At 41.0% G+C, this 27,442-nt stretch overlaps 1 long non-coding RNA gene across 3 annotated transcripts in view; it reads left to right on the forward strand.

Annotated features, from left to right (window-relative positions):
• The first annotated feature begins 2,560 nt into the window (after nucleotides 1-2,560).
• The window catches only part of LOC133540123 (uncharacterized), a 149,394-nt gene continuing 124,512 nt past the window's right edge, over nucleotides 2,561-27,442 (forward strand). For all 3 annotated transcript variants that reach the window (XR_009803562.1, XR_009803563.1, XR_009803564.1), the window contains exons 1-2: nucleotides 2,561-2,694; nucleotides 8,342-8,471. This is a non-coding gene — a long non-coding RNA (uncharacterized LOC133540123). The remainder of the gene's footprint in view (nucleotides 2,695-8,341; nucleotides 8,472-27,442) is intronic.

Here is a 27,442-nt window from a genome sequence, read left to right on the forward strand (position 1 = left end):
AAAGAGTCCTAATTAGTCTGCTGAAGTATGCAGTAACATATTGTGTCATTTATACACCTATTATTTTGGACACATTATGAGGGACAAACTGTAAAAATTGAGTATTAATCTACTTAGATAATTACAATTTTCAGCACAATCCCATTCAAGATCAGACAAACATTAAAGGGAGACAGAACAGGATCGCTGACGGGTCTGCCGGCTTCCAGCGCCCCTTACAAAAAAAGATGACATACAGGTAAACAAGGAGGGGGGGAGAAAAAAATTGAAGATTAAAATAAAATAAAAAAATCGGTCTTAGCCTGGGCCCTGGAGAGGGGGTGCAGACTGAGGCCAAGGGAAAAAAACAACAACTCATAGCCATAGTACACAGCCCTCTTCCATGTGTGTAAGAGGGAAACATCAAACATCAAAGAACACATAGGACATTAAAGACATTAAAGCAGCAGATACAAGCAGACACTTCTACATACAGCTATGAATAAAAAGTAAAAGAAACATATCCACTGTGGTGGCCTCTGCGGTGTTCCACGCCATCGTCCGCTGGGGAGGAGGGAGCATGGCCAGAGACAGGAGCAGACCCAACAAAGCAACCAAGACAGCCGACTCCACTCTCGGCCAGTGTCCAGTCCGCATGGATGAGCGAGGATACGTCCAAGGAGACTGAGGTGTCCGACACCTGCTCACCCAGCCAAGACACCGCGAAGCCTCTCCGTCCCAGCCCTGTACCCCTCATCCGCATCTCCTCCAGTCCCTCCAAACCGACTCCGGTGTGGCAGAGACCCAGCAGCTGGTCTCCATGGCCAAATGGCTCCTGGGAGGCAGATCCAGAAGTCCACAAAAAAGGCACCACAGAGGTCACGAAAGTGACACCCCTTGTCACACAGTCCCAAAGGGTCCCGGACCAAAAGGCAAAAAAATATAATAACACATGAAAACAAGAGTTGTTCATCTACTGCAGGGGTGCCCATTACGTCGATCGCGAGCTACTTTTCAATCGACCAACTCGAGGGGATTTACCTCATTTATATATATCATTTATATTTATTTATTTATGAAAGAGACATTTTTGTAAACAAGTTAAATGTGTTTAATGATAATACAAGCATGTGTAACACATATAGATGTCTTTCTTTCACGAAGACAAGAATATAAGTTGGTGTATTACCTGATTCTGATGACTTGCATTGATTGGAATCAGACAGTAATGATGATAACGCCCACATTTTCAAATGGAGGAGAAAAAAAGTTGTCCTTTCTGTACAATACCACATGAAAGTGGTTGGTTTTTGGCATCTAATTCATCCAGCTTCCATACACTTTACAAGAAAAACATTGGCGGCAAATTCCGTAGCTTGCTTGATTGACATTCACGGCACCCGAGGGTCTTGTGAGATGACGCTGGCTGCTGCCAGTTCATTATTATGAAAAAATGACAGAGAGGAAGGCGAGAAACACTTTTTATTTCAACAGACTTTCGCGCCGTCCCTTCCGTCAAAACTCTAAAGGCCGACTGCACATTTCCTATCTTCACAATAAAAGCCCTGCTTCATGCTGCCTGCGCTAACAAAATAAGAGTCTCGGAAAGCTGGCGTGCACAAGTGATGTGCACGCCAGCTTTCTGAGGGATCGCTTGTGCACGCCAGTTTTCCGAGGCTCTGTATTTAGTTAGCGCAGGCAGCATGAAGCAGGGCTTTTATTGTGAAGATAGGAAATGTGCAGTCGGCCTTTAGAGTTTTGACGGAAGGTACGGCGCGAGAGTCTGTTGAAATAAAAAGTGTTTCTGGCCTTCCTCTCGGTCATATTTTCATAATAATGATCTTGCAGCAGCCAGCGTCATCTCACAAGACCCTCCGGTACCGTGAATGTCATTTAAGTGACGTCTTGGTGAAGATTGATGATCACTCATTTTTAGGTCTATTTTTTTTAAAAGCCTGGCTGGAGATCGACTGACACACCCTCCGCGGTCGACTGGTAGCTCGCGATCGACGTAATGGGCACCCCTGGTATAGAGATTTACTGTAAGCATTAAATTAAAAAAAATAATAATTTGACTTATTTTTAACAATTTAGTGACTGAGACCCTCTATGCTTCCCAGGAGCCCTAAGGATTAAAAAAAAAATCAATATATTTTGTTATGGTTTGAAAATGAAAAATATCAAATTGGCCCCCGCCTGCTTACATTTTGTGGAAAAAGTTTGGACACCCCTGATATACAATATGCATGTATTGTTGACGGGGATAGGTTGATTGGCAACACTAAATTGGCCCTAGTGTGTGAATGTGAGTGTGAATGTTGTCTGTCTATCTGTGTTGGCCCTGCGATGAGGTGGCGACTTGTCCAGGGTGTACCCTGCCTTCCGCCCGATTGTAGCTGAGATAGGCGCCAGCGCCCCCCGCGACCCCGAAAGGGAATAAGCGGTAGAAAATGGATGGATGGATGGATGGATGGATGTTGACGTGTGTATGTTGCTGCATACTCCGATGCAGCAGGTGGCAGTATTCTCCTGTCAAGCCATGTCTGCACCTCGCCAGCTAAGTAAGAAGAAGAAGAAGGTGAGAAGATGGAGGATGATTATTTGTTTGTCACCCAGGTGTATTTGCTGCTTCACTCATCTTTACGACGCTTTTCATACTGGAGATATACCTTTCACATCTTGACTAAAAAGCCAAAAGGAGACAATTTAACACATGTAAGTAAATGAAAGTTTTTTTTATTTGTTTTTGTTTGTTAGCTAGCAGGCTACTTCCGGGTTTAAACTTGTTTTGATTTGACTGTGCAACGGGATAATTGGTTGAATTAATGACTAAAATGTCAAAAAAGACCATTTCCTTTTACAAAAGTAAATCCTGAAGGGGCCACAATGCATGCCTGTTTAATTATTTGTTAGCTATGTCAGACATAGTCATGTTACAAGTAGACGCCATGAATTGATTAACGTGGACCCCGACTTAAACAAGTTGAGAAACTTATTGGGGTGTTACCATTTAGTGGTCAATTGTACGGAATACCTACTGTACTGTGCGATCTACTAATAAAAGTGTCAATCAAAAATGCAGCATTGGCTGCTGCGACGCGAGAAATTGGGCCGCCATCTTGAAGTGGTGATGAGGAGCCTAAATTGACAGTTCAGTTCATCCATCCATCCATTTCCTACCGCTTATTCCCTTTCGGGGTCGCGGGGGGCGCTGGCGCATATCTCAGCTACAATCGGGCGGAAGGCGGGGTACACCCTGGACAAGTCGCCACCTCATCGCAGGGCCAACACAGATAGACAACACTCACATTCACACACTAGGGACCATTTAGTGTTGCCAATCAACCTATCCCCAGGTGCATGTCTTTGGAGGTGGGAGGAAGCCGGAGTACCCGGAGGGAACTCACGCATTCACGGGGAGAACATGCAAACTCCACACAGAAAGATCCCGAGCCTGGATTTGAACCCAGGACTGCAGGACCTTCGTATTGTGAGGCGGACGCACTAATCCCTCTGCCACCGTGAAGCCCCCAGTTTATTTTCAGTCTAACAAAAACATATTCAAACATAGATCACGATTCAAAAATGAATAACATGACTGAAACAGGCAGAAGCAAAAAAAGCTTATATGCCCAACATAAATGTTTTTACATTCAATTAAGTTACCTTTTCTAATAATTTTGTAATACAAAAAGAAATATAGTCATTCAGCGTTTACATTTAAGTTGCCCTTTAACAAATAATACAAAAATATGTACTTACACACATGCACTTTTTTGTAAATACCTTCTAAATACAACATTTAACCAAACAAACATACATTTCTAGTTCACATAACTTTTTAAAATACATTGTGACATGCCATCCATCCATCCACCATCTTGCGCTTATCCGAGGTCGGGTCGCGGGGGCAGCAGCCTAAGCAGGGAAGCCCAGACTTCCCTTTCCCCAGCCACTTCGTCTAGCTCTTCCCGGGGCATCCCGAGGCGTTCCCAGGCCAGCCGGGAGACATAGTCTTCCCAACGTGTCCTTAAATTAAATACTGAGTCACTCATTTTTATTTCTTTACCAACAGAATTCCACAAATTAACACCGAGAACAGATAAACATCTACATTTAACAACTAGTCTTGCTTTTGGTAGAATAAACTTAGATTCATCTCTTAGATTGTATTTGCTGGTCTGTAGAGAGAAGTAGTTTTGAATTCCTTCTGGAAGAGTATTTATTTTTGCTTTGAGCATTATCTGTGTTATTTTATAATAACCAATATCTTGAAATTTCATAAGTTTTGATTTAACAAATAATGGATGGGTATGGTCATAATATCCTGCTTTGTTTATTAGCCTTACAGCTTTTTTTTTGCAGCAAAACAATATCATTAATTATGGTTTTAAAAGTGGTTCCCCAGAGTTCTACACAGTATGGAAGTATCAAAGTATAATAAATTGTTAACAAAGAATTATAATTAAGTAATTCTTTAGTTTTATAGTTGACAGGTTTGATTGAGAGTTGTACTAGTAGATTGCACAGTACAGTACATATCCCGTACAATGGTCCACGTTAATCAATTCATGGTAAAAAACATAAGATAGTAGATAGAAAGTTGTAGGTAGAAAACAAAGATGGTGTTTCGGGCTCAAATGAGCGGACTGTTGAAAATAGGAATCGGGGGATTACTTTTCACAAGTAAGATTTAACATTAACGTACTATTGGTTGTATTTTGTGAAAAGAATATTAGCACAGAGTTGAGAAGGAGCAAAGATCTTCAATAGTACTGAAATCCTAGAGTATGACCATAATAGAATTGCTTGTCAATGAAATTATCCATCCATCATCTTTCGCTTATCCGAGGTCGGGTCGCGGGGGCAACAGCCTAAGCAGGGAAACCCAGACTTCCCTCTCCCCAGCCACTTCGTCTAGCTCTTCCCGGGCGATCCCGAGGCGTTCCCAGGCCAGCCGGGAGACATAGTCTTCCCAACGTGTCCTGGGTCTTCCCCGTGGCCTCCTACCGGTTGGACGTGCCCTAAACACCTCCCTAGGGAGGCGTTCGGGTGGCATCCTGACCAGATGCCCGAACCACCTCATCTGGCTCCTCTCCATTAGAAGGAGCAGCGGCTTTACTTTGAGTTCCTCCCGGATGGCAGAGCTTCTCACCCTATCTCTAAGGGAGAGACCCGCCACACGGCTGAGGATACTCATTTCGGCCACTTGTACCCGTGATCTTATCTTTTCGGTCATGACCCAAAGCTCATGACCATAGGTGAGGATGGGAACGTAGATCGACCGGTAAATTGAGAGCTTTGCCTTCCGGCTCAGCTCCTTCTTCACCACAACGGATCGGTACAACGTCCGCATTACTGAAGACGCCGCACCGATCCGCCTGTCGATCTCACGATCCACTCTTCCCCCACTCGTGAACAAGACTCCTAGGTACTTGAACTCCTCCACTTGGGGCAGGGTCTCCTCCCCAACCCGGGGACCAGCTCTATACTCTCGGCAGGGTTCTTGAGGGTGCATGGGAGTTTGCCCAACCAGTCTACATGTGCTTTGTGGACTTGGAGAAGGCATTGGACCGTGTCCCTCGGGAAGTCCTGTGGGGAGTGCTCAGAGAGTATGTGGTATCGGACTGTCTTATTGTGGCGGTCCGCTCCCTGTATGATCAGTGCCAGAGCTTGGTCCGCATTGCCGGCAGTAAGTCGAACACATTTCCAGTGAGGGTTGGACTCGGCCAAGGCTGTCCTTTGTCACCGATTCTGTTCATAACTTTTATGGACAGAATTTCTAGGCGCAGTCAAGGCGTTGAGGGGTTCCGGTTTGGTGACCGCAGGATTAGGTCTCTGCTTTTTGCAGATGATGTGGTCCTGATGGCTTCATCTGACCGGGATCTTCAGCTCTCACTGGATCGGTTCGCAGCCGAGTGTGAAGCGACCGGAATGAGAATCAGCACCTCCAAGTCCGAGTACATGGTTCTCGCCCGGAAAAGGGTGGAATGCCATCTCAATGAAATTAATTACATTTAAAAATGTCATACTTGAATAACATAAAGTTGAAATAAATGAAGATAAAAATTGTAAGACATAATTTACTTTTATTCTGAATCCAGTGAAACCGAATGGTGGTTTTAACTGATATAAAGACTTTCAGGTGTTTATGTTGAAGTGTTTGGCAGACGCTTTCATCCAAAGCAACATACATCAAAAATACATATAAAACAATCAGTGTAAACATGATCATTTAAGGGAAGAATGTAATAGAAAATCTCAATACAAAGTGTCAAGACAGAATAAACTCTCTACTGCTGCAACAATAGAGATACAGTCCATAAGATATATATATATATATATATATATTTAATGTATTCATACATTGTTTATTTAGCATGTATATATAACCTCATCATAATGTTTCTTCAACTTCAAAATAGCTGACCCTTCACTGGGATTATATCCCAGTTTTTATCTGCTCACTTATAGCATATAAGAATATTCTATTACTGTTAAGTAAACTATAAATAATAAAACATGTGTCCTTTATCATAGCTACAGGTATGACAAAAAAGGGGTGAAAATGGGTGGTATTCAGTGAGGGAAGATGAATGAAATGTGCTGACAGCTCATTGCTCCTGACTAATGAGTGGAGCGTATCACCACTCCAAGATGGCGGCCCCGCGTCTCGTCAGCGCCAGTAGGCAGTGGTGTTCCATGCTGCGTACCTTTAGAACAGGGGTGCCCATTACGTCGATCGCGAGCTACCAGTCGACCGCGGGGGGTGTGTCAGTCGATCTCCAGCCAGGCTTGTAAAAAAAATAGACTTAAAAATTAGTGATCATCAATCTTCACCAAGACGTCACTTAAATGACATTCACGGTACCGGAGGGTCTTGTGAGATGACGCTGGCTGCTGCAAGATCATTATTATGAAAATATGACCGAGAGGAAGGCGAGAAACACTTTTTATTTGTGAATTGCATTTATATAGCGCTTTTCTCTAGTGACTCAAAGCACTTTTACATAGTGAGACCCAATATCTAAGTTACATTTAAACCAGTGTGGGTGGCACTGGGAGCAGGTGGGTAAAGTGTCTTGCCCAAGGACACAACGGCGGTGACTAGGATGGCTTAAGCGGGGATCGAACCAGGAACCCTCAAGTTGCTGGCACGGCCGCTCTACCAACCGAGCTATACCGCCCCAGTCTCGGAAAACTGGCGTGCACAAGCGATCCCTCAGAAAGCTGGCGTGCACATCACTTGTGCACCCCAGCTTTCCGAGACTCTTATTTTGTTAGCGCAGGCAGCATGAAGCAGGACTTTTATTGTGACGATAGGAAATGTGCAGTCGGCCTTTAGGGTTTTGACGGAAGGGACGGCGCGAAAGTCTGTTGAAATAAAAAGTGTTTCTCGCCTTGCTCTCTGTCATTTTTTCATAATAATGAACTGGCAGCAGCCAGCGTCATCTCACAAGACCCTCGGGTGCCGTGAATGTCAATCAAGCAAGCTACGGAATTTGCCGCCAATGTTTTTCTTGTAAAGTGTATGGAAGCTGGATGAATTAGATGCCAAAAACCAACCACTTTCATGTGGTATTGTACAGAAAGGACAACTTTTTTTCTCCTCCATTTGAAAATGTGGGCGTTATCATCATTACTGTCTGATTCCAATCAATGCAAGTCATCAGAATCAGGTAATACACCAACTTATATTCTTGTCTTGGTGAAAGAAAGACATCTATATGTGTTACACATGCTTGTATTATCATTAAACACATTTAACTTGTTTACAAAAATGTCTCTTTCATAAATAAATAAATATAAATGATATATATAAATGAGGTAGATCCCCTCGAGTTGGTCAATTGAAAAGTAGCTCGCCTGCAGAAAAAGTGTGGGCACCCCTGCCTTAGAACATGTCTATGGTGTCAGACCTACAACTTTACCTCTTTTCTTTCTGTTCCCCCCTTGACTCAAACAGCAAAGACACAATAAATGCGTTTTAAAACTAGTAAGTAGACCTACAATGACATATAATCCATTATTATTATCATTATTATTATTATTATTATATCTGCGCATGTTTGTTTGCTCGAAGGTTACTTCCCGGTTCATGCTTGTGCATGTAGGAAATAGCCTTCTAAAATGATTTACTGTCAATTTCTTCACACTTGCAAGACATAGCTAACAAATACATCATTTCATAATTGACTTACTTGTCGCTAATGACTCTCTTTTTGAGTCGGAGTCAGGATGTTATGTCCCACACAACTTTTAATTCTGGGATGAGGGACCATTTTCATCTTGAAATATCGTAAACAAATTCCTCAAACTAATTATGAAGTCTCTTATTTGTGTTTTTTTTTGTGTTTGTTAGGCTCCAGCACCCCCCGCCATCCCACAAAAGGGACAAGCGGTAGAAAATGGATGGATGTCTTTGTTAGCTGGCGCTGCAGGCTACCTCCAGCTCATTGAGGACGACATAAGAAGTGCTGGATAGAAGAAAGGTACGTCAGAAAGATATTAAGGTGACAATATTTGTATTGTTTACTGATGTGTGATACCACTGATTTTCTTTCCGATCCGTTACCAGGTAAAATTTGATTAGTATCGGCGATACCGATCCTATACTGGTACTTGTCTGCTAAAGTTTAAAAAGATATTTATTTCTTAAATAATACCAATACAAATATAGTATATTATTATATCAATACTAACAACAACAGTACAAATGTAAGAAAGGGGAACTAAAAATGTGGAATGTAATGTAATGAGAAAAAGCTGAACATTTTAAACTAATAGGTACCGTATTTTTTGGATTATAAATCGCTCCAAAGTATAAGTCTCACCTTCCGAAAATGCATAATAAAGAAGGAAAAAAACATATATACGTTGCACTGGACTATAAGTCGCATTTTTGGGGGAAATGTATTTGATAAAATCCAACAGCAAGAATAGACATTTATAAGGCAATTTAAAATAAATAAAGAATAGTGAACAACAGGCTGAATAAGTGTAGGTTATATGAGGCATAAATAAGCAACTGCTATGTTAACCTAACATATTATGGTAAGAGTCATTCAAATAACTAGAACATATAGAGCAGGGGTGCTCACACTTTTTCTGCAGGTGAGCTACTTTTTAATCGACAAAGTCGAGGAGATCTACCTCATTCATATTTATATTTATTTATTTATGAAAGAGACATTTTTGTAAACAAGTTAATGGTGTTTAATGATAATACAAGCATGTTTAACACATATAGAGTCCTTTCTTTCATGAAGACAAGAATATAAATTGGTGTATTACCTGATTCTGATGACTTGCATTGATTGGAATTAGACAGTGGTGCTGATAACGCCCACATTTTCAAATGGAGGAGAAAAAAAAGTCCTCCTTTCTGTCCAATACCACATGAAAGTGGTTTTGACATTTGGCCTCTTATTTGTCCAACTTGCATACTAGTTTTTAAACACTTTGTTATGAGTAGCAGCATATGTGTGCCAGCAGGTGAGTGACGTCAGTGAGTGTGTGGGCGAGAGAGGAGAGGGAACGGTCCCTGGGGGCGGGGGAGAAATACATTAGCATCAAATTCCGTAGCTTGCTAGCTTGTGCATGCTAGCTGTCTGAGACTCTTATTTTGTTAGCACAGGCAGGATGAAGCAGGTCTTTTATGGTGAAGACAGGAACTGTGCAGTCGGTCTTTAGAGTTATGACAGTAGGTACGGCCCAAGAGTCTGTTGAAATACAAAGTGTTTCTCTCCGTCCTGTCAGTGATTTTTTTTCTTAGAGCTCGCAGCAGCCAGCGTCATCTCACAAGATCCTCGGGTGCCGAGAATGTCAAACAATTGACGAAAGTGAAGTCTTGGGGAAGATTGATGATTGCTCATTTTTATGTCTATTTTTTTAATGCCTTGCTTGCGATCGACTGACACACCCTCCGCGATCGACGTAATGCCCACGCCTGGTATAGAACATGCTATACCTTTACCAAACAATCTGTCACTCCGATAGGTATAGCTCGGTTGGTAGAATGGCCGTGCCAGCAACTTGAGGGTTCCAGGTTCGATCCCTGCTTCCGCCATCCTAGTCACTGCCGTTGTGTTCTCGGGCAAGACACTTGACCCACCCGCTCCCAGTGCCACCCACACTGCTTTAAATGTAACTTAGATACTGGGTTTCACTATGTAAAAGCGCTTTGAGTCACTAGAGAAAAGCGCTATATAAATATAATTCACTTCACTTCTAATCGATAAATCCCATGAAATCTTCTTCCTCGATGTCGCTTCTAAACAACTCTGCCAACTCCAAAGGTATGCACCGCTTCCTCTTGTCGTTTTCTGCTGCATATTTCACTACGTCCAGCTTGTAATCTGCACTACATGATCTCCTTCTCAGTGCCATTTTTGTTCAGCCCTTCTCACCTTTTTATAAGTTACCGCCAACGATGAAATCATCCATTTTAATAGCTACGGCAGTAGCATATAGCAGTTAGCATTCCGTGACCCACAATGCACTTCTGCCATGACCCTCCCCCGCCGAATTCTTATTGGTTGACGTGTGTGTGACGATTGCTGACATTTTCTTTGTCTCTTCCGCGAATGAGATAAATAACATTATTTAATTTTTTACGGTAATCAATCAATCAATGTTTCCTTATATAGCCCTAAATCACTAGTATGTGTAAATAATGTCACACATAAGTCGCTCCGACCAAACTATGAAAAAAAACTGTGACTTATAGTCCGGAAAATACGGTAATAAAAATATATTTAGTCATCTATAGCAGTGTTTTTCAACCTTTTTTGAGCCAAGGCACATTTTTTACAATGAAAAAAATCCAGATTTACACCACCAGCAGAAATCATTAGAAAACGAAACTCAGTTGACAAAAGTCATGGTCGCAATTGTTGGATATGACTTTAAACCATAACCAAGCATGTATTAATATAGCTCTTGTCTCAAAGTAGGTGTACTGTCACCACCTGTCACATCACGCCGTGGCTTATTTTGAGTTTTTTTGCTGTTTTCCTGTGTGTAGTGTTTTAGTTTAAAAAGGTGAAATTAGATCATCTCCAATGGCACACCAGACCGTATCTCATGGCACAATATCAATCAATCAATCAATGTTTACTTATATAGCCCTAAATCACTAGTGTCTCAAAGGGCTGCACAAACCACTACGACATCCTCGGTAGGCCCACATAAGGGCAAGGAAAACTCACACCCAGTGGGACGTCGGTGACAATGATGACTATGAGAACCTTAGAGAGGAGGAAAGCAATGGATGTCGAGCGGGTCTAACATGATACTGTGAAAGTTCAATCCATAATGGATCCAACACAGTCGCGAGAGTCCAGTCCAAAGCGGATCCAACACAGCAGCGAGAGTCCCGTTCACAGCGGAGCCAGCAGGAAACCATCCCAAGCGGAGGCGGATCAGCAGCGCAGAGATGTCCCCAGCCGATACACAGGCGAGCAGTACATGGCCACCGGATCGGATCGGAACCCCTCCACAAGGGAGAGTGGGACATAGGAGAAAAAGAAAAGAAACGGCAGATCAACTGGTCTAAAAAGGGAGTCTATTTAAAGGCTAGAGTATACAAATGAGTTTTAAGGTGAGACTTAAATGTTTCTACTGAGGTGGCATCTCGAACTTTTACCGGGAGGGCATTCCAGAGTACTGGAGCCCGAAATGAAAACGCTCTATAGCCCGCAGACTTTTTTTGGGCTTTGAGAATCACTAATAAGCCGGAGTCCTTTGAACGCAGATTTTTTGCCGGGACATATGGTACAGTACAATCGGCAAGATAGGATGGAGCTAGACCGTAGTGTGCCACGGCACAGTGGTTGAAAAACACTGATTCATAGCACAGTTTTGTCTTTAAATATATATATACCGTATGTATGCAGCCTTTGGTGGAAAGACTTTAGGCACCCCTGATCTAAAATATTACAAGCTCTCAAAATAAATAAAAAATATATACTTTAAAATATAAAAAAAGTTAGTTAATGCAAAAATAATTATATTAACTCAAGAAATCATTTGTAAAATATTACAAGCCCTCAAAATGAAAATGCAATATACTGTATTTTTCGGACTATAAGTCGCGTTTTTTTTCATAGTGCGACTTATACTCCGGAGCGACTTATGTGTGAAATTATTAACACATTACCGTAAAATATCAAATAATATTATTTATGTCATTGACGTAAGAGACTAGACGTATAAAATTTCATGGGATTTATGGATTAGGAGTGAGAGATAGTTTGGTAAAGGTATAGCATGTTCTATATGTTCTAGTTATTTGAATGACTCTTACCATAATATGTTAGGTTAACATAGCAGTTGCTTATTTATGCCTCATATAACCTACACTTATTCAGCCTGTTGTTCACTATTCTTTATTTATTTTAAATGGCCTTTCAAATGTCTATTCTTGCTGTTGGCTTTTATCAAATAAATTTCCCCCAAAAATGCGACTTATACTCCAGTGCGACTTATTTATGTTTTTTTTTCTTCTTTATTATGCATTTTCGGCAGGTGCAACTTATACTACGGAGCGACTTATATTCCGAAAAATACGGTACATGAAATATAAGCAATGTTTAGTCACTTGGTTAATTAAGAAAATAAAATAATACTAACTCATATATTGTTTAGAAAAATGACAACAGCCATAATAAATGGTAAATGGGTTATACTTGTATCGCGCTTTTCTACTTTCAAGGTACTCAAAGCGCTTTGACACTATTTCCACATTCACTCATTCACACACACTGATGGCGGGAGCTGCCGTGCAAGGCCGTAACCACCGCCCATCAGGAGCAAGGGTGAGGTGTCTTGCTCAAGGACACAACGGACGTGACCGAGTTGGTAGTAGGTGGGAATCGAACCAGGAACCATCAAGGTTGCTGGCTCGGCCACTCTCCTAACCGTGCCATGCCAGCCCCTGTTTAATAAACACTGTTAAATGTGCAACTGAACATTAGTATTTTTGTAAAGGCAGAATGTTTAACACACAGTTACACAATTGTTTATTCTGTTATTACATGGGGAAAATACAACAGTAACAATGTAAGAAAAAGAGCAGAAAAAATCTGTATTTAATGAGAACAAGCTGGAATGTTATAACTAATAATATACTTAGTCACCTTATCACCTATAATACAAAGCTGACATATCTGTTTTTAGCATTTCACAAATAAATTAAAGCTGCAAGCAGCGATGGACGGGACCGACTTTTGCTGTTGTTTCCTGCCTTTATCCATTCAACATATATTTACCTGCACATTACCTACCTTCCCTGCATCCTGGGGTCACACTGGTGCTTCTTTCTCTCACCCATACACGCTGGTCTTTCCTGCCATCACCCAGACAACATATCTTTACCTGCACATTACCTACCTTCTCTGTATCCTGGTGTCGAACTGGTGCCTCCTTCATTCACCCTGTCAACATATCTTTACCTGCACAGTACCTACCTTTTCTCCATTGTGTGGTCACGCTGGTGCTTCCTGCTTTTAAGCGGCCATCTTGAGACGGCAGCAGCTCGTAAAATCAAAACCGGAGCAGTTATTAAAACTTTTTTCTCAACTTTTAATCAGAAGGGTTCAATCTCTCTCCAGTGTGAGTTTGAAGCCGACACAACAAACGTGCTCAGAGAAGATAATGTTTGAAAAAAGGTGACAGGTTTTTACAAAACTTTTGTTTTGAAGGGGTAATTGCCAACTTCCTGTTGATTTTTCCCGAAGGATGTAAATGAATGAAATGTAGGTCTAAGTGAGACCTACATAGAGGTTTTTGTTTCATGTCTCTACGGCATTCCTACTGGAGGTTACAAGCAGTTTTGTCTGTTTTCTTCCTAGGAGCAGTTTTGTCTGTGTTTTATTCCTAGGGGGTGCTAGAGCGCAATTTTGAGTTTTTTTTTATTTTTATTTTTTTTATTAGATTGCAATTTTCGCTAGTCCTGATGTGTGTGTCCAGTTTGGTGATTTTTGAAGCATTTTAAGGGGGTCAAATTACAGCTCAAAGAGGCAAAAATTATTTTTTTTAAAGAAACTTTTGCTTTGAAGGGGTTTTTGCCAACTTCCTGTTGATTTTTGCTGAAGGAGGTCACTGTATGAAATCTAGGTCTAAGTCAGACCTACATAGGGGTTTTTGTTTCATGTTTCTACGGCATTCCTACTGGAGGTTACAAGCAGTTTTGTCTGTGTTTTCTTCCTAGGAGCAGTTTTGTCTGTGTTTTATTCCTAGGGGGTGCTAGAGCGCAATTTTGAGTTTTTTTTTATTTTTATTTTTTTTATTAGATCGCAATTTTCGCTAGTCCTGATGTGTGTGTCCAGTTTGGTGATTTTTGAAGCATTTTAAGGGGGTCAAGTTACAGCTCAAAGAGGCAAAAATTAATTTTTTTAAATAAACTTTTGCTTTGAAGGAGTTTTTGCCAACTTCTTGTTGATTTTTGCTGAAGGAGGTCACTGTATGAAATCTAGGTCTAAGTCAGACCTACATAGGGGTTTTTGTTTCATGTTTCTACGGCATTCCTACTGGAGGTTACAAGCAGTTTTGTCTGTGTTTTCTTCCTAGGAGCAGTTTTGTCTGTGTTTTATTCCTAGGGGGTGCTAGAGCGCAATTTTGAGTTTTTTTTTATTTTTATTTTTTTATTAGATCGCAATTTTCGCTAGTCCTGATGTGTGTGTCCAGTTTGGTGATTTTTGAAGCATTTTAAGGGGGTCAAGTTACAGCTCAAAGAGGCAAAAATTAATTTTTTTAAATAAACTTTTGCTTTGAAGGAGTTTTTGCCAACTTCCTGTTGATTTTTGCTGAAGGAGGTCACTGTATTAAAGCTAGGTCTAAGTCAGACCTACATAGAGGTTTTTGTTTCATGTCTCTACGACATTTCTAACGAAAGTTACAAGCAGTTTTGTCTGTGTTTCTTCCTAGGGGGCGCTAGAGCGCAATTTTGAGTTTTGTTTTTTTGATTAGATCGCAATTTTCGTCAGTCCTGATCTGTGTTAAATTTGGTGAGTTTTGAAGCATGTTAAGGGGGTCAAATTACAGCTCAAAGAGGCGGCGGTATAATGATAACAAAACCTTAGAAATACAATAGGGTCCTCTGTCCCAAAGGGACATTCGGTCCCTAAAAATATCAATATGGCCCCTGCATACTTTGACTTTTCAGTGTGGTAGAACTGACGTATCAAAGGTATCCATATTTTGATTTGAGTATCAATATTAGAGCATAAAGATCTGGTATGGATTGTATTGATATTTCAGTATAAATTGGCACATCACTGGTGTTATTGTAGTTTGTCAAAAATAACAACATCCTCTTCAAAGGCTGCGTGTGTAGCCATCCATTCTTGCTTCACTCATCATCACAAACAGATTGTCAGCTCATCCCGTATTCCTTTGACTCCATTTCCAGCGCATCTAGCAAATCCACAAAACAGCGGCACTAAATCCACTTTCCCCATTTGGCTCCGAAAAAGAGAACCTAAGCCCCGTGGTGACGACCATTCTCTGCGCTCTCTTTGATTTGACATTCCATTTTATTAGCGGTGGCCCGTGGCAGGCCGGCGTGGAGGCAGCCTAATGCCGCCACAAAAGTGGCCCTCCAGTGCGCGGATGAGCGGCGCGCCGTAGTCACCGCGGTCAAGGTTACGATGCCACGAGAGCCGCTTCCGTCCTATTCTGTCACGCTGCCGGGAACAATCTCACTTATCCTTTTACTTGCATTCACATTCAGATTGGACGTTATGTCATCTAGCAGGGAGCACTTCACACACACAGTACATCAGTTGTTTGGATTGTTTGCAGTTGGCTTATTAGTGTTGTCCTGGTAAGAGTGCTCCTCTTGCCACAATGTCATCTATCAGCCTGTTCTAAATCAATCAATCAATCAATCAATGTTTACTTATATAGCCCTAAATCACTAGTGTCTCAAAGGGCTGCACAAACCACTACGACATCCTCGGTAGACCCACATAAGGGCAAGGAAAACTCACACCCAGTGGGACATCGGTGACAATGATGACTATGAGAACCTTGGAGAGGAGGAAAGCAATGGATGTCGAGCGGGTCTAACATGATACTGTGAAAGTTCGATCCATAATGGATCCAACACAGTCGCGAGAGTCCAGTCCAAAGCGGATCCAACACAGCAGCGAGAGTCCCGTTCACAGCGGAGCCAGCAGGAAACCATCCCAAGCGGAGGCGGATCAGCAGCGCAGAGATGTCCCCAGCCGATACACAGGCAAGCAGTACATGGCCACCGGATCGGACCGGACCCCGTCCTCATGGAAATGGCTTGTAACCTTCAAAACTGCTTGAGGTCACACTTTTTGAATGGAGCTTAGAAGGCGCCTGTGTTTGATCATCGTCACCCGTCCTCTTCCTACAAACCCCGTTTCCATATCAAGTTCAAGTTTCAAGTTTATTGTTCTTCGATCAATGGTCAACAAAGCAAAAAAAAACAGTTGTACATTCATAGATTGAAAATAAAAAGTTGTACGTTCATGGATTGAAAATAAAAAGTTGTACGTTCATGGATTGAAAATAAAAAATGTTACAGACCAAAAGGGTTTAGGCTGAAGTTAAACACTTATTGCGCCTAACCCTATAAACAATTTCAAGTACAAAATAAACTTCCGAAAGTTATAAAAAGTCCTTTGCACAACTTATTATAAATACACATGATAAACAACATGAACGGATCCAAGACAGCAGCGAGATGACCATGGATGAAGTACTGGCTGTCCAGAGTCGAGACCCAGGATGGACCGCTCGTCGGGACCCAGGATGGACCGCTCGCCTGTATCGGTTGGGGACATCTCTACGCTGCTGATCCGCCTCCGCTTGAGATGGTTTCCTGTGGACGGGACTCTCGCTGCTGTCTTGGATCCGCTTGAACTGAACTCTCGCGGCTGTGTTGGAGCCACTATGGATTGAACTTTCACAGTATCATGTTAGACCCGCTCCACATCCATTGCTTTCGGTCCCCTAGAGGGGGGGGGGGGGTTGCCCACATCTGAGGTCCTCTCCAAGGTTTCTCATAGTCAGCATTGTCACTGGCGTCCCACTGGATGTGAATTCTCCCTGCCCACTGGGTGTGAGTTTTCCTTGCCCTTTTGTGGGTTCTTCCGAGGATGTTGTAGTCGTAATGATTTGTGCAGTCCTTTGAGACATTTGTGATTTGGGGCTATATAAATAAACATTGATTGATAAACATTGAACGTAGTTGAATTTTATACACAGTACAGGCATGTGAAATATCCCTGTGTACATATAGACCTTTGCACTAATTATATATACAATATATACAAACAATTGTACTTCTATTATTATTTATATCTCATGTTTAATTTTTAATGAACATTAATCATAGTATTAACTACAATGTTAATTCAAGAGTGATATATTTTTTCAAGACATTGGTCTTAAAGTGTTTTTTAAATGTGTGAATGGAACTGGAACATTTTAAGGAATCATCCAAGCTGTTCCACAGTTGAACTCCTCTAACAGAGACACATCTACTTTTTAAGCTTGTTCTTATATTTGCTTTCTGAAAGAAAGCTGAACCTCTGAGGTCATAGGGATTCTCTCTGGGTTTAAATCCCACTTGTAAACACCCAGGCAGCATGTGGTTATGAGCTTTGAAAGCCACAATAGTAGTATTGAGGTCTACAAGATCGTGCAGTTTTAATGTTTTTAATTTAATGAACAGAGCATGATAATTCGCATAAGTTACAATTCTAATCGCTTTCTTTTGAAGTAAAAATATAGAGTTGATGTTTGATTTGTAATTGTTTCCCCAGATTTCAACACAATAGTTAAGATATGGGAGTATGAAAGAATTATATAACATAAGAACTTTTTGATTCACAGAGTTTTTAATTTTATGTAACATAGCAATATTTTTTGCCATCTTTGTCTTAAGTATATTTATGTACTGTTTCCAATTTAATTTATCATCTATATAGATTCCCAAAAATTGTATTTGTTGAGTTGGGAAATTGTGTTAGATGTAAATATAAACAGAATACAATGATTTGCAAATAATTTTCAACCCATATTCAGTTGAATATGCTACAAAGACAACATATTTGATGTTCAAACTGATAAACGTTTTTTTTTGCAAATAATTAACTCAAGTAGTTGGTAAAGGGCATGTTCACCACTGTGTTACATCACCTTTTCTTTTAACTGCACACAATAAACATTTGGGAACTGAGGAAACTAATTGTTGAAGCTTTGAAAGTGGAATTTTTTCCCATTCTTGTTTTATGTAGAGCTTCAGTCCTTCAACAGTCCGGGGTCTCCGCTGTCGTATTTTACACTTCATAATGCACCACACATTTTCCATGGGAGACAGGTCTGGACTGCAGGCGGGCCAGGAAAGAACCCGCACTCTTTTTTTTGCGAAGCCACGCTGTTGTAACATGTGCTGAATGTGGCTTGGCATTGTCTTGCTGAAATAAGCAGGGTCGTCCATGAAAAAGGCGGCGCTTAAATGGCAGCATATGTTGTTCCAAAACCTGTATGTACCTTTCAGCATTAATGGTGCCTTCACAGATGTGTAAGTTACCCATGCCTTGGGCACTAATGCACCCCCATACCATCACACATGCTGGCAATTGAACTTTGCGTCGATAACAGTCTGGATGGTTCGCTTCACCTTTGGTCCGGGTGACATGATGTCGAATATTTCCCAAAACAATTTGAAATGTGGACTCGTCAGATCACAGAACACTTTTCCACTTTGCATCAGTCCATTTTAGATGATCTCGGGCGCAGAGAATCCGGCGGCGTTTCTGGATGTTGTTGATAAATGGCTTTGGCGTTGCATAGTAGAGCTTTAACTTGCACTTACAGATGTAGCGACCAACTGTATTTAGTGACTGTAGTTTTATAAAGTGTTCTTGAGCCAATGTGGTGATATCCTTTTAGAGATTGAGGTCGGTTTTTAATACAGTGCCGTCTGAGGGATGGAAGGTCACTGTCATTCAATGTTGGTTTCCGGCCATGCCGCTTACGTGGAGTGATTTCTCCAGATTCTCTGAACCTTTTGATGATATTATGGAGCGTAGATGTTGAAATCCCTAAATTTCTTGCAATTGCACTTTGAGAAAGGTTGTTCTTAAACTGTTTGACTATTTGCTCACACAGTTGTGGACAAAGGGGTGTACCTCGCCCCATCCTTTCTTGTGAAAGACTGAGCATTTTTTGGGAAGCTGTTTTTATACCCAATCATGGCACCCACCTGTTCCCAATTAGCCTGCACACCTGTGGGATGTTCCAAATAAGTGTTTGATGAGCATTCCTCAACTTTATCAGTATTTATTGCCACCTTTCCCAACCTCTTTGTCACGTGTTGCTGGCATCAAATTCCAAAGTTAATATTTATTTGAGAAAAAAAAAAATGTTTATGAGTTTGAACATCAAATATGTTGTCTTTGTAGCATATTCAACTGAATATGGCTTGAAAAGGATTTGCAAATCATTGTATTCTGTTTATATTTACATCTAACACAATTTCCCAACTCATAAGGAAACGGGGTTTGTACAATCCGGGGCAGTGTTTCCCCCAGAAAATGTGTCAGTTAAGGTGGTGACTCCCCAGGGGGAGGGGACGGGCGAAGGAGGTGGGTGGGTATAAGGATCGGTGTATCTCGGCCTGTCGCCATCACGTCTCCACCTCGTCGCTGCCACCACAACCTGGGGGGCAATAAATAGCTACAGACTGTGGTGAAGTAGGTAGGCTTCGTCGTGTGAAGAAGCCTACAACTTTTGGTTGTGTTTTCCGCTCCATTTGTTGAATGGCAATGTACGATATATACCTTAACTTTCTCCGTAAAGTAAAAACAAAAGAGTCATAGTTACCAAAGATATTAAAATAATGACATACAAAGTCAAATTAATGACTTAGTGTAAGTAAACGTTTGCAATAAGCGTTTGAAAAAAAGAGTTAAAAGTGGGGCCACATGCTGACATATGCTCAACTCCATCCAACCATTTTCTACCGCTTGTCCCTTTTGGGGTCTCTGCTTAATTTATTACAGCATTTGGGAAGCCTGTAGTTGATTTTTATTATGTAAATGTTATTTGTATCAACACGTGATAGCAGGGACCCTGCCATTCAAAACTAGGCTGCCACATTACTAATGATTAATGTAACTATAGCTGAAAAAATAGTACAATAGCAATAGGAGAGACTATTTATCCCTGAACACTATGGAGTTCATGTAGGCTTTATGATGCACTTACATTAACATAATGTCATTTTTTGCTGCTTCAACACAGCTCAATCAACACAGAAAAAAGGTCAAGTGAAATAACTTAGTTTTTAACTGTAAGTCAATATTGCTTGTCTTTCTCTCAGACAGACAGGGCTTTGCTGTCTGTAGCACACGGACACGCACAGACACACACCGCACAGTGAGCTAACGTTGGGCTAATTGCTAATTAGTCTTCACCTCAAGGATTGCGAGCGAGTTGAGCTGCCGCTTTTTTCTAGAACGTCCAACAAACTCATAGTGATGTTACTAGTAGTTGACTGGGAGGTGTTTATTATCATTTGGGGAGAGTCCGCTCCACGTTATATGTGCTCAGAATACGCACTGCTGATTGGCTGTTACCGCTCTGCGTGTAACCAATCAGATGGTTCTGTGGGTGGGACAATGCTGCTTAGGTTTGGTTGCTATCAGCACTTCAGTCATCAACAATGATATCAGGCGAGAAGTGGACATTGAAACAGTGTGGGTGTGACTTGGTCGGATATGTACACCGAGCGGTGAACACAGTGAGCTCAGAAAGCATAAGAAAAAGTCTGTCCATCATTTAATCATTTACGTTTTTTTTAAACATTTGTATTTAATACCATGGGGAGTTGTCCATGATATGATGAATAACACAGAGTGAGCAGCAGCACGTAACAAAACATGCACACGGCAAACTTAGCCAGTACATTTTCATTTAACTTTCGGTTCATAGACATCAAGGAAGAGAATAGAACAGAATGGACTTAATTGTCATTATGTTTGCATATAACCAGATTAAGGACTCCAACTTAAGGTGCGGTAGTGGAAACCAATATGGGTTAAAAATAAATTACACTAAAACTAATGAAGATAAAAAATAAGAATTGAAATAAACAATAATGATAAGCAATCCTGTACACCAGGGGTCACCAGCCTTGGCGTCACTATAGACAGCCATTTTAAACTCGACAAACAAGTCAATGGCGTTTTAAAATCGTGTTTTTATCACCTTCGTCTTTTAGTAAAGGTTAAACCGTTTTTATCTTTTAACCTTTTTGAACAAGTCGTGCATGCTTTTATTTCAAGTGGCCTGGACTACTGCAATGCACTTTATGCTGGCATTAGCCAAAAAGCTCTCTCCCGGTTGCAGTTAGTCCAGAACGTGGCAGCAGGACTTTGAACAGGGGCCAGGAAACGCCAGCATATAACCCCAATTCTTCAGAGTTTGCACTGGCTCCCTGTTCATTTTAGAATTGATTTTAAAACCCTGCTGTTTGTTTTCAAATCTTTACATGGACTGGCACCTCAATATATCTCGGACCTCATCCAAATTTACATTCCTGCGCGCGCTCTGAGGTCCGAGAGCCAGTTCCAGCTCGTGGTGCCCAAGACCAGACTTAAGAGCAGGGGAGACAGGACCTTCTCTGTGGTCGGCCCTAAGCTCTGGAACACTCTGCCCCTCCATGTTCAAACTGCTTCCACAGTGGACTCTTTTAAGTCTCGTCTTAAGACGCACTTTTATTCTTTGGCTTTTAACACTACGTGAGTTGTGTGGTCCTCTGTTCTCTGTTGTCCTCTGTGTTTTTTATACACTTTGATTTCTATTTTACTGTTTTAATTGGTTTTACCCTTTAAAATAGTTTTTAATCATATTTGTTTTTATATTGTTTTTATTGGTTTTATATTTATTTATTTTTTGTTTTTATTCAGTCATTGGTGGAGCATAATATATATACTTTTTTTTATTTTATTTATTTATTTTATTTTTTTTACAATTGTTTTTAACATGGCTGTGCAGCACTTTGGAAACGTTATTGTTGTTTAAATGTGCTATATAAATATAGCGGATTGGATTGGATTGAACCTTTTTGAAACTAAGAGCTACCTCTTGGGTATTGATTCATGCGAAAGGGCTACCAGTTTGATACACACTTAAATAAATTGCCAGAAATAGCCAATTTACTCAATTTACCTTCAACTCTATGTTATTATTTATAATTGATGATATTTATCTTTGTGTAGTTTCCTCTGCCTTCCGTTCTGCTAGCCATTCTGTTGTCATACAAGAATGTAGCTTATATTTTGATTTAGCATGCTGATTGACTCTTCATTTAGCCTATTTCTATTACAGTCAAATATTTTTAAAGACTACTCCAATTGTTTGGCTGACTGTGGCATTTCGTTAGTCCTTTACAAGAATAAATCAATACAAATACATACAGACAAGTGCACAATAATATATCATTATTGTCAATCCACATTCATTGCCATGAACGTTGTCCAACTTTGAATCATCAAAAAATGCTCAATATTTCCAAACTTCCCGAGCTTAACTTCCTGTGGTAAATTTCCGTAAAGTTTCTGGAAATTTACCGGAAACTTTCCACCCCTTTGCAGAACTACTCGAGACCTCTGACTATTCAGTAAGAAAAAAATGTTCATAACATGTTTTTAGGCGATGTAACTATTTTGGCTGCAAACTTTTCTTTCCCGCCGGACAGAGGTCACCCGGGTCACCCGGGTCACATGTCAAATCAATCTTCAGGCTCGGCTTCAGCTCCAAGCCCCGAAAACTTTAGTCCTTTCTTTCCCCTTACCGTGTTTCTTTGCCTAGCCTTTCCTGGCTGGGCCTTCGGCACGGTTGAGGTTTCAAAGAAGAACTTTGATTATTGCCCAGCTTCCTCATTGATCTCACCCCAGTATCATGTGACACCGGACCCAGCCAAGTAAATGTGATACAGAGGAGGTATTGACCGGCACTGGACTTACTACCACAGAAAAAAAAAAACATACAGCACCAAAATAACAAGCTACCCAGAAACTGTGACGCCGTTTAGACAAAATCATGGATTGATTAGCCAGCAAGCTGTCGACCGCCAGTGACCAGTTGACCTTTAGACCAGTATTTGTCAACAGTTTTGGAGCCAAGGCACGTTTTTGTTCATTGAAAAATGCAGAGGCACACCACCGGCAGAAAACATTAAAAAATTAAACTCTGTAGTTGCTGCAATTGTTGGATATGAATTCAAACCATAACCAAGCATGCATCACTATAGCTCTTGTCTCAAACTAAGTGTCACCACCTGTCACATCACGCTGTGACTTTTTTGGAGGGTTTTGCGGTTTTCCTGTGTGTAGTGTATTGTGCTCCTTTTCCTGTTGTGTTGGTATTGTCCTGTAACAGCTTCATGTCTTCCTTTGAGCGATATTCCCCACACCCGCTTTGTTTTAGCAATCAAAAATATTTCAGTTGTACAGACGTTATCCTTCTTTGTGTGGAAATTGTTGATTGTCATGTCATGCACGGATGTACTTTGTGGACGCCATCTGCTCCACACGCTGTAAGTCTTTTCTGTCGTCCAGCATTTTGTTTTTGTGTACTTTGTAGCCAGTTTAGTTTTAGTTTCGTTTTAGAATTGGAAAATCTTTATTGTCCCTGAGGGGCAGTTTGGTTTGCAGCAGTAGTCAATAAAAACAATGTTCAACAGTAAAAACGAGGTTCAACGGTAAAAATGAGGTACAACAGTAAAAACGAGGTACAAATATATAAAATACATACAACATACAAACCATCATATAGCTAAAAACTAAAAACATTTGTAATACAATAAAAACTAATCACACGTCGCATCCTACTATCAATCAATCAATCAATGTTTATTTATATAGCCCCAAATCACAAATGTCTCAAAGGACTGCACAAATCATTACGACTACAACATCCTCGGAAGAACCCACAAAAGGGCAAGGAAAACTCACACCCAGTGGGCAGGGAGAATTCACATCCAGTGGGACGCCAGTGACAATGCTGACTATGAGAAACCTTGGAGAGGACCTCAGATGTGGGCAACCCCCCCCCTCTAGGGGACCGAAAGCAATGGATGTCGGGCGGGTCTAACATGATACTGTGAAAGTTCAATCCATAGTGGCTCCAACACAGCCGCGAGAGTTCAGTTCAAGCGGATCCAAGACAGCAGCGAGAGTCCCGTCCACAGGAGACCATCTCAAGCGGAGGCGGATCAGCAGCGTAGAGATGTCCCCAACCGATACACAGGCGAGCGGTCCATCCTGGGTCTCGACTCTGGACAGCCAGTATTTCATCCATGGTCATCGGACCGGACCCCCTCCACAAGGGAGGGGGCGACATAGGAGAAAGAAAAGAAGCGGCAGATCAACTGGTCTAAAAAGGAGGTCTATTTAAAGTGAGACTTAAATGCTTCTACTGAGGTAGCATCTCAAACTTTTACCGGGAGGGCGTTCCAGAGTACTGGAGCCCGAACGGAAAACGCTCTATAGTCCGCAGACTTTTTTTGGGCTCTAGGAATCACTAATAAGCCGGAGTCTTTTGAAGGCAGATTTCTTGCCGGGACATATGGTACAATACAATCGGCAAGATAGGATGGAGCTAGACCGTGTAGTATTTTATACCTAAGTAGTAAAACATTAAAGTCACATCTTAAGTGCACAGGAAGCCAGTGCAGGTGAGCCAGTATAGGTATATATGTATGTATATATGTATATAAAGGTATATACAGTACAGGCGTAATATGATCAAACTTTCTTGTTCTTGTCAAAAGTCTAGCAGCCGCATTTTGTACCAACTGTAATCTTTTAATGCTAGACATGGGGAGACCCGAAAATAATACGTTACAGTAATTGAGACGAGACGTAACAAACGATCCGATATTGATATCGGAAATCGGTCCGATATTAGCCAAAAAAGTGAATATCGGATTTTATCGGACTGAATCTAAAAACTCCGATATAAGCGCTCCGATATAAGCTGTCCATTTGCCACTGCAGCACTTCTATAATAGGTGACTGGTTTGATCACACTCCAACACAGTAGGTGGCGGCAATGCCCCTTAATTAATGTTGGTGGCGGCCGCGGAAGAAGAGCGTCTCTGATCCAGCATGCACCGCCCACGTGATCACAACAACGACAACGCGTGTGCTCAGCAAAGTGTAGTGATGTCGGCTGTGTGGAAGTATTTTAACTCACAGCATGCCAAATGCTTATCTTCTTAAAAAAAAAATCTCCACATTATGCTCGAACTGCAGAAAGTGGAGAAGGAGGAGGAGTAGTAGTAAGGGTAGTCAGCACTGACTGATTATTATTTGTTTTATGCTCTTGTTATTAGAGTGATATGTTTATTGTGTTTACACTATTCTTCAGTGAAGACTAAGAGTAATTACTTTATTGTTTTGGGCATAGTCAGTCAGTGAAACTGGAGCTGTGAACTCTTAATTTAGAGCAGTTGGACAGTGGACAATATTGTGTTGTTTTTGTGGTTTTTGTCCCTGCCCACAGTTGTTTCCAACATATGCTGACAGTAAAAAAAATAACTGAAGTGAACTTGAATTGTTTGCACTTTAAAACGTTTTTTGTTTTTTTTATTGGATTTATTTAGGTTATTTTTCAGGGTCTTCTAATTTATTTTTAATTTATTCTATTCAATTGTATAATTATGTTGGTATTAGTGGTTATTTTGCACTTTAAATATAACATTTCGTTTTTATTGGATTTGTTGAGGTAATACTCTTATGTTGAAGGTTAAAATGTATGTAACCAACTGGTTAATAATAAATGGGTCAGTTTTTCCTATACCTACTCTTGCTGACTATTGTTTTCTGTTTTAACACTACAACATCAGTAACAGTAACATCACTTTATCAAGCCTTTTCTAACATTCTACAAAACAAAATAAGGAATAAATATATGTATGATTCGTGCCTATATCGTATCGTATTGATATCGGTATCGGCAAATACTCAAGGCTACAATATCGGTATCGTATCGGGACATCCCTACTATAATGTATACCCGGCTGCAATTCAAGGAAATACGGTAGTCATGGAAATAAAGAAAAGCCATTGAATGATGTACATCACAACTTATCTTCAAGTGAATTGGCTTTCGCTGATCTTCAATTACTGTTACGACTACAATGTGTTTAATGTGCCACTGCCAACTACTGGCCTGAAGTGCACACTGCAGCATATACTGTACATGTACTGTACGCCTCAACTCCTATGTTCTAATTCAGGGGTGCCCATTACGTCGATCGCGAGCTACCAGTCGACCGCGGGGGGTGTGTCAGTCGATCTCCAGCCAGGCTTTTAAAAAAGATAGACCTAAAAATTAGTGATCATCAATCTTCACAAAGACGTCACTTAAATGACATTCACGGTACCGGAGGGTCTTGTGAGATGACGCAGGCTGCTGCAAGATCATTATTATGAAAATATGACCGAGAGGAAGGCGAGAAACACTTTTTATTTCAACAGACTCTCGCGCCGTACCTTCCGTCAAAACTCTAAAGGCCGACTGCACATTTCCTATCTTCACAATAAAAGCCCTGCTTCATGCTGCCTGCGCTAACTAAATACAGAGTCTCGCAAAACTGGCGTGCACAAGCGATCCCTCAGAAAGCTGGCGTGCACATCACTTGTGCACGCCAGCTTTCCGAGACTCTTATTTTGTTAGCGCAGGCAGCATGAAGCAGGGCTTTTATTGTGAAGATAGGAAATGTGCAGTCGGCCTTTAGAGTTTTGACGGACGGGACGGCGCCAAAGTCTGTTGAAATAAAAAGTGTTTCTCGCCTTCCTCTCTGTCATTTTTTCATAATAATGAACTGGCAGCAGCCAGCGTCATCTCACAAGACCCTCGGGTGCCGTGAATGTCAATCAAGCAAGCTACGGAATTTGCCGCCAATGTTTTTCTTGTAAAGTGTATGGAAGCTGGATGAATTAGATGCCAAAAACCAACCACTTTCATGTGGTATTGTACAGAAAGGACCACTTTTTTTCTCCTCCATTTGAAAATGTGGGCGTTATCATCATTACTGTCTGATTCCAATCAATGCAAGTCATCAGAATCAGGTAATACACCAACTTATATTCTTGTCTTCGTGAAAGAAAGACATCTATATGTGTTACACATGCTTGTATTATCATTAAACACATTTAACTTGTTTACAAAAATGTCTCTTTCATGAATAAATAAATATAAATAATATATATAAATGAGGTAGATCCCCTCGAGTTGGTCAATTGAAAAGTAGCTCGCCTGCAGAAAAAGTGTGGGCACCCCTGTTCTAATTAGACTGCAGCATGATGACAAAATGCCCTTTTTTTCCTCAATAAAATGCCGTAATTTCTCGATAAGTCGCGGTATTTCTTCATTAAACACGTGTCGTGGACACAGGGCATTCTTTGTC

This window comes from Nerophis ophidion, linkage group LG21 (genome assembly GCF_033978795.1).
Source record: "Nerophis ophidion isolate RoL-2023_Sa linkage group LG21, RoL_Noph_v1.0, whole genome shotgun sequence".
Lineage (NCBI taxonomy): Eukaryota > Metazoa > Chordata > Actinopteri > Syngnathiformes > Syngnathidae > Nerophis > Nerophis ophidion.